The sequence below is a fragment of the Pristiophorus japonicus genome, chromosome 3 (genome assembly GCF_044704955.1).
Source record: "Pristiophorus japonicus isolate sPriJap1 chromosome 3, sPriJap1.hap1, whole genome shotgun sequence".
In the NCBI taxonomy this organism is placed as follows: Eukaryota; Metazoa; Chordata; class Chondrichthyes; family Pristiophoridae; genus Pristiophorus; species Pristiophorus japonicus.
In genome coordinates, this window is record NC_091979.1 from 231,679,368 (window position 1) to 231,692,060 (window position 12,693).

Here is a 12,693-nt window from a genome sequence, read left to right on the forward strand (position 1 = left end):
CAATACTGAGCGAGCGCTGCACTGTTGGAGGGGAAGTACTGAGGGAGCGCTGCACTGTCGGAGGAGCCATCATTCAAATGAAACATTAAACCAAGGCCCCGTCTGCCCTCTTGGGTGAACGTAAAAGATCCCATGGCACTATTTTGAAGAAGAGCAGGGGAGTTCTCCCGGTGTCCTGGTCAATATTTATCCCTCAATCAACATCGTAAAAAACTGGTTATCTGGTCATTATCACATTTCTGTTTGTGGGAGCTTGCTGTGCGTAAATTGGCTGCCGCATTTCCCACATTGACTACACTCCTAAAAGTGCTTCGTTGGATGTAAAGCGCTTTGTGACGTCCAGTGGTCGTGAAAGGCGCTATATAAATCTTCCAACTGCCAAACAGCACATCTCAGCCTGCTGCACACAATGCCACCACACTGATGGACAGCTGGCGTGTGGATGGCCATGTGCTGGCTCCTGTGTAGCGAACAATGCTTTAATCAGTTTCAACAACACAGCACCTCCATCTCCACTTCATTCGACAGAGTGTGTCTGGCACTAGATAAGGCCAAACTACCCATAATCTCATAAATTTGCCATTCAGCGCCCGCCCCCCCTCCCCCCGTCTATCTGCAAGGGTGTCACATTCATCTGCGAACCAGGTTGAGGGTTATCAGCCATTGAATGCAGGGAGTCTCGGTAATCATCATAGGCAGTCCCTCGGAATCGAGGAAGACGTGCTTCCTCTCTAAAAATCAGTCTTTAGGTGGCTGTACAGTCCAATACGAGAACCACCGTCCCTGTCACAGGTGGGACAGCTAGTCGTTGAGGGAAGGGGTGGGTGGGACTGGTTTGCCGCACGATCTTTCCGCTGCCTGCGCTTGATTAAGTTAGAGCGCTGAGTGCAGTTTTGGGCTCCGCACTATAGAGAGGGGACAGCACAGAGTCACTTGGTTACTGTATGTTATGAGGACCTGGAATAACTAAGAAAGACTCGAAGAATTGGGGCAGTTTTTACTTGAACAGGAAGGATTAAAGGGGTGAATCGATGGCGGTGTTTAATAGTGTGAAGCGACGGGACAGAGTAGATTGAAATCTGTGGGAATGAAAATGGGATGGGTTCAGTAACGGGTGGGCAATCTGAGGTGGGGAAAGGTGCTATGGAAATGCAAGCCTTCCTTCTTTCTTTTCCTCCAGTCTAACAGCCCAAGATGTGACAGTGAGAATTCCTCCCATTGTTTGCACTGAGTGGGGAGGTTTAGAACAAGGGGACATTTAGAGATTGAATATACGGAGTTTAGGATGACAGAAACCTTTTTACACAGCAGGTTGTGAGGCATTTATATCGCGCCTTTCACAATCCCAGGATGTCCCAAGGTGCTTTACAGACAATGAAGTACTTGTGAAGTGTGGTCGTTGTTGTAATGTGAGAAACACGGCAGCCAATTTGCACACAACAAGCTCCCACAAACAGCAATGAGATAAATGACAAGAAAATCTATGATTTAGTGATGTTGCCTGGATGAGTGCAGCTCCAACAACACTCAAGAAGCTCGACACCATCCAGGACAAAGCAACCCGCTTGATTGACACCCCATCCACCACCGTAAACATTCACTCCCTCCACCACCGGCGCACCGTGGCTGCAGTGTGCACCATCTACAAGATGCATCGCAGCAACTCGCCAAGGCTTCTTCAACAGAATCACAGAAATATACAGCAAGGAAGGAGGCCATTTCGGCCCATCGTGTCTGTGCTGGCCGACAAAGAGCTATCCAGCCTAATCCCACTTTCCAGCTCTTGGTCCGTAGCCCTGTAGGTTACGGCACTTCAAGTGCACATCCAAGTATTTTTTAAATGTGATGAGGGTTTCTGCCTCTACCACCCTTTCAGGCAGTGAGTTCCAGACCCCCACCACCCTCTGGGTGCAGACATTTCCCTTTAAATCCCCTCTAAATCTCCTCCCAATTACTTTAAATCTATGCACACTGGTTGTTGACCCCTCTGCTAAAGGAAATATCCCTTCCTATCCTCTCTATTCAGGCTTCTCATAATTTTATACACCTCAATGAGGTCTCCCCTCAGCCTCCTCTGTTCCAAGGAAAACAAACCCAGCCTATCCAATCTTTTCTCACAGCTAAAATACTCCAGTCCAGGCAATATCCTCGTAAATCTCCTCTCTACCCTCTTTACTGTAATCACATCTTTCCTGTAATGCAGTGACCAGAACTGCACGCAATACTCTAGCTGTGACTTAGCTATTGTTTTATACAGTTCAAGCATAACCTCCCTGTTCTTGTATTCTATGTCTCAGCTAATAAAGGCAACTATTCCATGTGCCTTCTTAATTACTTTATCTATTTGGCCTGCTACTTTCAGGGATTTGTGGACCTGCATTCTAAGGTCTCTTTGTTCCTCTGCACTTCTTAGTGTTCTACCATTTAATGTATATTCCCTTGCCTTGTTAGCACCCCCCAAATACATTACCTCACACTTGACACACTGTGACACCACCTCCCAAACTCGCGATCTCTACCACCTAGAAGGACAAGGGCAGCAGGTGCGTGGGAACACCACCACCTCCACGTTCCCCTCCGAGTCACACACCATCCTGACTTGGAAATATATCGGCCGTTCCTTCATCGTGGCTGGGTCTAATTCCTGGAACTCCCTTCCTAACAGCACTGTGGGAGCACCTTCACCACACGGACTGCAGCGGTTCAAGAAGGCGGTTCAACCACCACCTTCTCAAAGGGCGATTAGGGATGGGCAATAAATGCTGGCCTTGCCAGCGACGCCCACATCTCATGACTGAATTTTTTTAAATGTTGGTTAAGGGATAAATATTGGCCAGGATAGTTCTTCAAAATAGTGCCATGGGATCTTTTACATTTGCCTGAGAGGGCAGATGGGGCCTCAGTTTAACCTCTCATCCAGAAAACAGCACCTCCCACAGTGCAGCACTGCCTCAGTACTGCCCCTCCGACAGTGCAGGTCTCCCTCAGCACTGCCTCTCTGACAGATGATCCGGTTAGATAGCGCTGGTGGGGGGTGCTTCGTGTAGTTGAATGCATGTTCAGCTGTGCGATGTTAAGACAGGGTGTTTGCTCCGGTGATGGTGACGGAAATGGCAGCATTGGCATCAAATCAGCATTATGCGCTGATTGACATCACGATCTGACCACTGACCGCGCTTCTAGCGCACGCTCCTAACCGCCCTAACGCACGCACCACATCGCGCCAGTGTGGCTCACACCAGGAGCATGCAGGGCTCGGACACCATTCTGATTCCAAACAACCGGCGCTACACAGCCGAATTTCTAGGTCAGAGAGAGAGAAACAGACCGAGAGAGAGAGAGAGAGAGCCAGAATGAGAGAGAGAGGCAGAGAGAGAGAGAGACAGAGCGAGAGAGACAGAGTGAGAGAGTGAGTGAGACAGAGCGAGAGAGCGAGAATCAGAGAGAGAGAGAGAGATAGAGAGCAGAGAGAGAGAGACAGCGAGAGAGTGAGAGAGTGAGTGAGACAGAGCGAGAGAGTCAGAGAGAGAGAGACAGAGAGAGAGAGAGGGAGACAGAGAGGCAGAGAGAGAGAGAGAGAGAGACAGAGAGAGAAACAGACCGAGAGTCAGAGAGAGAGAGAGAGACAGAGAGAGACAGACCGAGAGAGAGACAGAGAGAGAGTGTGAGAGAGGGAGACAGAGAGGCAGAGACAGAGAGAGACAGAGAGAAACAGACCGAGAGAGAGACAGAGAGTGTGAGAGAGGGAGACAGAGAGGCAGAGACAGAGAGAGACAGAGAGAAACAGACCGAGAGAGAGACAGAGAGAGAGAGAGGGAGACAGAGAGGCAGAGAGAGAGAGAGAGACAGATAAAGAAACAGACCGAGAGAGAGTCAGAGAGAGAGAGAGAGAGACAGAGAGAGACAGACTGAGAGAGAGACAGAGAGAGAGCATGAGAGAGGGAGACAGAGAGGCAGAGACAGAGAGAGACAGAGAGTCAGAGAGAGAGACAGAGAGAGAGCATGAGAGAGGGAGACAGAAGCTAAGTGAGATGGAGAAACAGAGATGGGGGGAGGCAAAAAGGGAGTGCAAGAGGGATTGACTGAGAGACAGATAAAAAGTGAGAGGGAAACGTGGACAGAGAGACTTGGAACGTTAGCCAGGGACCGACACAATGAAAACATAGACGGGGGTGGGGGGGGGGGGGGGTGGGGGGAGATTTGGGAGCATCCCCTTTGGAGAGCTAACTATAAAAATTAAACATTCGTGCCAGGCATTCATCAGTTTCAACTTTAAACATTCGGGGTTTTCAGTCCAGGACGGAAATAAGAATATAAGAAATAAGAACAGGAGTAGGCCACACGGCCCCTCAAACCTGCTCCGCCAGTTAATAAGACCATGGCTGATCTGATCATGGACTCAGCTCCACTTCCCTGTCCACTCCCCATAACCCCTTATCCCCTTATCGTTTAAGAAACTGTCTATTTCTGTCTTAAATTTATTCAATGACCCAGCTTCCACAGCTCTCTGACGCAGCGAATTCCACAGATCCACAACCCTCTGAGAGAAGAAATTTCTCCTCGTCTGAGTTTTAAATGGGCGGCCCCTTATTCTAAGATCGTGTCCACTAGTTCTATGGAGCATTAAACCCAGCGATGCACTTCCACCCTGGGCGTTAAAGTGCGTGGTGAGAATGTGGAACTCACGAGCACAGGGAGTGGTTGAGGTGGGCAGCGGATGGAGCGGTGAATGGGCCGTGCAGCGCTGCCGCGATTGGAGCCTCTGTCCTTCCATTAAAGGGTAGGGCCATCACTGCAGGCCCGGCAAGGGAAACACTTACCTGGTCCCCGACAGCAGCCCCAATCCGGCCCCGTCAGCCCGCTCCACAGCAGCAGAGTGCCGGGCCAATCAATCACCCCGATGCTCCCGGCCTCCCAATAGTCGGTGTCGTCGCCCGGCGACGCTGCAGGGGGCGGAGCCCAAGATTGGGTCCAGGGTGCTGCGCATGGCGAGATGTCACGATCCCCGGGCCAGATATAACGGGAGTCGATCATCTCACCGCGCCCGCTCGGTAAACGCTTGCCGCCCCATCATCCCCCCCCCCCAGAGGTGATGACCAGAGGCGCTGAGGAGGCCAATTTCTGGGCCAGAGTGTAAAAACGTGACCGAGACAGAGGGAAAAGTCGGATTTAAGAGAGAAAAAGGCCGAAACAGAGGCTGACCAAGAGGGAGGGTTTGCCAGAGAAATGGGGAGAGGGAAAGAAAGTGAGAAATAATATGGAAGCTTTGAGTGGCACAGAACTTTAGTGAAAAAGGGAACCAGACAGAGGATGAGAGAGATGTGCAGATTTGAGAGAGCGGGAGCGAATGAGAGAGTGACAATGATCACAGTCACTAAGCCCTCGATTCGATTCCAGCTGTAACCCATAGTCAGGCATCTGTGTAACATTGCTGAACTGAATACATTCACTTGGTACAGTACCTTGCTCCTGGACCGTCGTCCGAGTAAATCACATTGGAGTCTGAGTCTCAGACATCGGCAACAATAATTGGCTTGCTTTGTTAAGCAGACCCATCTGTAGCTGATTGGTGTCATGAAAATATTGATGGACAAGTTGGGGTACATTAAAAAGGGAGAGGAAGACCCAGTGAAGGAAGTTCCATTTCATTAATCAGGATATGGCCTTTAGCGACTAGATAGGAGACTTCTGTAAGACTTTGGACAGAGAGAGAGAGAGAGCGTGAAAGATAGGGAAAGACTGACAGAGAGAGCAAGAGAGAATGAGAGAGGCAGAGACAGACAGAGAGAGCAAGAGAGAGTGAGAGAGGCAGAGACAGACAGAGAGCAAGAGAGAGTGAGAGAGGCAGAGACAGAGCAAGAGAGAGTGAGAGAGGCAGAGACAGACAGAGAGCAAGAGAGAGTGAGAGAGGCAGAGACAGACAGAGAGAGAGAGAGAGACAATAGGGAAGGGGAGAGGAAGAGACAGACAGAGAGAGGCAGAGACAAATGTAATGACAGGAAGGGAGAGAGAGAAAGAGTGAGACAGAGAAGTAGAGACACAGCAAAGACACAGATAGGGAGCTAACAGACAGAAAGAAAGGATATTACAGACAGAGAAGGAGAGCAATGGAGGGATGAACGACAGAGCGAGAGACAGAAAAGGACAGAGAAGGGGAGAGTGAGATGGGGAGCTAGAATGTGAGACAGAAACAGACAGAGAGGGACGGAGACATCAGACAGAGAGATGCAGAAGGGGAAACAGACAGAAAGACAGAGGAAGAAACAGAAAGAGAGGGGAGAAAATCTGTGCAGAAAACCCTCATAATGATACGATTTTACTAAGGTATGTCTGCAGTATGTGTTAATGCCATCGCCCCGGTAACCCATTCTTCAGGGGCAACTTTGCCAGCGAATGTTAGCAGGGTATTTGACCTTGCGTGCACAGTCCCAACCCTCCACTGTCCCCACATGCTCTCGCTCTTCCAACAGAGCTTGAGAAAACGGGAGCAGGACCCACGGCTGATTGTTCCCTCCCTGATCCAAGGACACTGCATGCAGCCCAGTCACAATCAGTCACAGTCAGTCACAGTCAGCAAACTCAGTCCAGGAATCAACCGTACATCGAGTGTACAGCACAGAAACAGGCCATTCGGCCCAATAGCTCCATGCCGGTGTTTATGCTCCACACCAGCCCCCTCCCACCCCTCTCCATCTCACCCTGTTAGCATATCCTTCTATTCCTTTCTCCCTCGTGTGTTTATCCAGCTTCCCCTTAAATGTATCTAACTATTCGCCTCAACCACTCCCTGTGGCAGCGAGTTCCACATTCTCCCCACTCTATTATCATGTCTGCAATTACCATCGAATAACTCCACGAGGCCTGTACTATGAGTAAGAGCTGTGTGACTTCAGTCCATTTAATACGACTGCAAAGTGAGAGGCAGCATGGCTGGCTGCCTTTTATATGCCCCTGCACACCAGGGCAGGAAACCCCTGGGCCTCCAACAGCAGCGCCCTCAGATGGTACATCGTACATAGTTACATGGTGAATACAAAGAATTTGCATACATGACATCATTCCCCCCCAAAGTCTTTGATGCGAGTTGATTACAGGTTAAGGCAAACCGTAGCCCTGCGCTCCCTGGTTGACCGTCTGAGTATCACTTCTGGCTTGGGTGAGTTGGTTGGGCTACTGCTGTCTTACAGCGAGCCTGGTTGGGTTGGACTGTTGGGGATGGTGGGATCATCCTCGAGGTCTGTTGTCGATTGGGCGTGTGTCGGTGGGTCGCTGAAGTTAAGATCCTCTTCCGGTGGTTCCTGGTTATCTGTGAATCGTAATTTGGTTTGGTCCAAATGTTTTCTGCACATTTGACAGTTAAGCAGTTTGACAACAAACTCTCTATTCCCCTTCTTGGCTAATACAGTGCCGGCAATCCATTTGGGGCCCTGACCGTAATTCAGCACAAACACAGGGTCATTTACAGTGAAGTCGCGTGATACAGCCGCGCGATCATGGTACGTGTTTTGCTGATAACACCTGGTTTCCACCTGATCAATGAGGTCAGGGTGTACTAAGGAGAGCCTGGTTTTGAGTGCTCACTTCGTTAGTAATTCTGCAGGGGGAACCCCGGTAAGTGAGTGGGGTCGTGTCCTGTGGCTGAGCAGTACCCGAGACAGGAGGGTTTGTAAGGACCCTTCCGTGACACGTTTCAAGCTTTGCTTTATGGTTTGGACTGCCCGCTCCGCTTGGCCGTTGGATGTGGGCTTGAAAGGGGCAAATCTGACATGCTTGATGCCATTACGGGTCATGAATTGATTGAATTCCGAGCTGGTGAAGCACGGACCATTGTCGCTGACCAGAATGTCAGGCAAGCCATGGGTGGCAAACATGGCCCTGAGGCTTTCAGTGGTGGCTGTTGACGTGCTGGATGCCATTATTGCACATTCAATCCATTTGGAATAGGCATCCACAACAACCAGGAACATCTTTCCCAGAAAGGGGCCTGCATAATCCACATGGATCCTGAACCATGGTTTTCAGGGCCAGGACCAGAGACTAAGTGGAGCCTCCCTGGGAGCATTGCTCAGTTGTGAGCATGTGTTACACTGGTGCATGCACGACTCCAGGTCCGAGTCAATGCCGGGCCACCAGACGTGGGACCTGGTGATAGCCTTCATCATGACTATGCCTGGGTGGGTGCTGTGTGGGTCACATGTGAAGGTTTCCCTGCCTTTCTTTGGCAAGCTACTGCAGTTGCCCCACGAGGCAATCTGAATGGATCGACATTTCGTCTTTACAACGGTGAAACGACTTGATCTCGTCTTGCATGTCTCTAGGGACCGCTGACCAGCTCCCATTGAGGACGCAACTTTTTACAAGGGGTAGCAGAGGATCCTGGCTGGTCCAGGTCTTAATTTGGCGGGCCGTTACGGGTGACCCTTCGCTATCAAAGGTATCCATGGCCAGTAGCAGGTTTGCGGGCAGCGCCGTTTCCACCCCGGTAATGGGCAACGGTAGTCGGCTGAGAGCATCGGCGCAGTTCTCAATGCCTGGCCTGTGGCGGATCACATAGTCGTAGGCAGACACTGTTAGTGCCCCTCTTTGGATTCGAGACGAAGCATTGGTGTTTATACCTTTGCTTTCCGAAAACAGCGGGATTAGGGGCTTGTGGTCAGTTTCTAACTCGAACCTGAGTCCAAACAAATATTGGTGCATCTTTTTTACACCATAAACACAGGCTAAAGCTTCCTTTTCGACCATGCTGTAGCCTCTTTCGGCCTTTGATAGGCTTCTGGATATATATGCAATCGGTTGGAGCTTGCCCACTGCATTGGCTTGCTGCAAAACACACCCGACACCATACAACGACGCATCACATGCTAAAACTAGATGTTTACATGGGTCATATAACACCAGCAACTTATTCGAACACAGCAGGTTTCTGGCCTTCTCAAAGATGGCCTCTTGATTTTTACCCCAAGCCCAGTCATCTCCTTTGCGTAACAGCTTGTGCAATGGTTCCAGCAAGGTGCTCAACCCTGGGAGAAAGTTACTGAAATAGTTGAGGAGTCCCAGGAACGAGCGCACTCCGTTACATTTCGTGGAGTGGGTGCATTCTTGATGGCCTCTGTCGTCGAGTCCGTGGGTCTGATGCCGTCTGCCGCAATCTTCCTCCCCAGGAATTCTACCTCTGGCGCCAGGAAGACACATTTGGATCGTTTCAACCGGAGTTCAACTCTGTTTAGTCGGCTTAAAACTTCTTCCAAGTTGTGCAGGTGTTCGGAGGTGTCGCAGCCAGTGATGAGGATGTCGTCCTGAAATACGACAGTGTTTGGAACCAATTTCAACAGGCTCTCCATGTTTCTTTGGAATATAGCTGCAGCCGAGCGAATCCTGAACAGGCACCTGTGGTACACAAACAGTCCTTTGTGCGTGTTAATTAATGCATGTTAATTTTTTCGACAGCTCAACCAGCTCCTGGGTCAGGTAAGCAGAGGTTAGATCCAGCTTGGTGAACACCTTTCCCCCTGTTAATGTCACGAAAAGGGCATCGGCTTTGGGTAGTGGTTACTGGTCCTGTACCGAGACTCGGTTGATTGTTTCTTTGTTGTCGCCGCAGATTCTGACCGTGCCATCGCTCTTTAGTACCGGAGCAATTGGGCTGGCCCACTCATTGAACTCGACTGGCAATATGATTCTCTCGCATTGAAGTCTGTCCAATTCGATCTCCACTTTCTCCCTCATCATGTAGGGGACCACTCGAGCCTTGTGATGAACGGGCCGTGCCTCAGGGACCAAGTGGATCTGTACTTTGGTGCCTGTGAAGTTGCCGATGCCTGGTTCAAATAAAGATGGGAACTTGCTCAGCACTTGCGCACAGGAAGCATTGTCCACTGAAGATAATGCTTTGACGTCTTCCCAGTTCCACCGAATCTTCCCTGTTACGTATGAATAAAGAGTCTGACTAGATACTGTGAGCTCAAAGTAAAGTGTGACCTTAGTCTTTTATTGCAGGTCTCCAGAGTGCCTCTCCAGCCTGTGAGGCCTCCTTAAGTACAGGTGCTCCCAAGGGATTGTGGGATCCCTTGGGACTCCAGAGGATGAGCTCTTTGGTGGCTACACAAGGTATTTACAGGTTTACATATATAACATTCCCCATCCAGCTTCTGCCAAGCAGCGTTGACCCATCGCCTGGTACAATCCACAGTGGCAGCTCGTGTGCCTCTCCATCATAGGATACTTTTATGTTCGCACTGCCAATAACTGGTATCAGTTCCTTGGTGTAAGTGCGCAGCTTTATCTGAATCGGGCTCAGCTTGGGACTTTGTGCTTTGTTGTTGCCCCACAGCCTTTCAAATGCCTTCTGGCTCATACTTGACTCACTCGTCCCCGTGTCCAGCTCCATGGATACAGGAACGCCATTTAATTTGACTTTTATCATCATGGCAGGACTTTTTGTGGAGAGGGTGTGCACCCTGCACACTGCTCCCTCGGGTTGAGTTGCCTCTCTAGCTTGTCCTTTGTGATCCACGCTGGATCGGGACTCTTCTGCCAACTCCACTGCCACGTGGTGAGTCGCAGTACATTTGCACATTCGCTGGAGGTGGCCCCTTGTTCTGCAGCTTTTAAACGCACAGTCTTTAAATCGACATTGATGGGCCCCACGATTACTCCCGCAACACCAGCATTGTGTTAATGATTTAGCATTTGCACCCCTTGGCGGCCAAGCAGCAGCAGGCATGTAGGCTCTGTTCTGTACAGTTCTTATTAGTTCAACAGTTCTACCTGCAATCGACATTATTTTACGTACAGTACTTGCCAGTGAGCTCCGATTCTGGTAGGAAGTCATCTGTATGGTATCGCGAATTAGTTCAGTCAGCTCATCGTATGTCTTATCCTTGGCCTTCGTGGGTGCCAGCAAGTCCCTGACGAGGCGGTAGACCTCGGGCCCACAACTGGTCAGCAGTATAGCCTTGTTCTTCTCCAATGTGTCCATCTCCCCTGCCAGGTCGTTTAGCATGAAGTATTGCTCGAGCCTTTCTGTGAAGGCATCCCAATCATCACCCTCTGCGGTCTTTTAGTGTGCCAAAGGTAGCCATGATCGCATGAAAGTCTGTATTCTCGTCGACAGTTATTATGTCTGCAATTACCATCGAATAACTCCACGAGGCCTTGTACTGTGAGTAAGAGCTGTGTGACATCAGTTCATTTAATACGACTGCAAAGTGAGTGGCAGCATGGCTGGCTGCTTTTTATATTCCCCTGCACACCAGGGCAGGAAACCCCTGGGCCTCCAACAGCAGTGCCCTCAGATGGTACATCGCACATAGTTACATGGTGAATACAAAGAGTTTGCATACATGACATCTATCATCAACTGTGGCTCAGTGGGCAGCACTCTCACCTCTGAGTCAGAATGTTGTGGGTTCAAGTCCCTCTCCAGGGACTTTAGCACAAAAGTCTAGGCTGACACTCCAGGGGAGTGCTGCACTGTTGGAGGTGCTGTCTTTTGAATGAGACGTTAAACCGAGGCTCTGTCTGCCCTCTTGGGTCAACGTGAAAGATCCCATGGCACTATTTTGAAGAAGAGCAGGAGAGTTATCCCCGGTCTCTTGACCAATATTTATTCCTCAAATCAACATAGGAAAAAAACAGATTATCGGGTCATTATCACATTGCTGTTTGTGGGAGCTTGCTGTGCACAAATCGGCTGCCGCGTTTCTCACATTACAACAGTGACTACACTTAAAAAAGTACTTCATTGGTTGTAAAGTGCTTTGAGACGTCCGGTAGTTGTGAAAGGCGCTATATAAATGCAAATCTTTCTTTCTTCTTTCTTTGGGTAAAGAAGTTTCTCCTGAATTCCTTATTGCATTTATTAGTGACTATCTTATATTTATGAGCTAGTTTTTGACTGCCCCACAAGTGGAAACGTCTGCTCTACATCACAAACTTCATGGTCATTTTTACAGAGGCCAGCTTTTTAATTTACAGACGTTTTAAAAACTGAATTGAAATTCTCAAACTGGCGTGGTGGGATTTTAACTCACGTTCTCGTCAACGCACCCCAATCAGAGATAAGGAGGCAGCTCATATCCTCAGACATCTGAAAAGTAAAAAGGCTGAACATAAAAAGAACAGTGTAAAGGAGACCCGTTACAAGCACAGTTTTTGTCGTCAGGGCAATGCAAAAGAGAAACAATACTGGAAGTGATAATGCCCTCAATGGTATTTGTAACAAACGTATTCTCATAAAGGCGACTGGAGACCAGGCACTGTTGCATGAGCATAGCTGCCTATAGCGAGAAGGTGGCCGCAAGCTCAGCGCTGAGTAGCGCCCTTGATGGTAGGTGGTCCGAGTTCTACACCAGTTTTGTACTCCAATCGCATCGGCTTGGTTGGTTGAGGATGGAGAAGTGATTGCGGTCAGCCTCTTCGATTATGCCAGCGACTCTGCCAGTCGTGACAATGAAATGGCAGATGAGGAAGTCTCGTGGAGGTGGCAAGAGAAGTGGCTGAGTCTGGTGTCTATCTCGGCCCACCTCAGCGATGACCAGGCCTCTCCAGCGGCGACCACACTCGACCAGCTCCGCTGGGCAGGCCACATTGTCCGCATGCCAGACACGAGACTCCCAAAGCAAGCGCTCTACTCGGAACTCCTTCATGGCAAACGAGCCAAAGGTGGACAGGGGAAACGTTACAAGGACACGC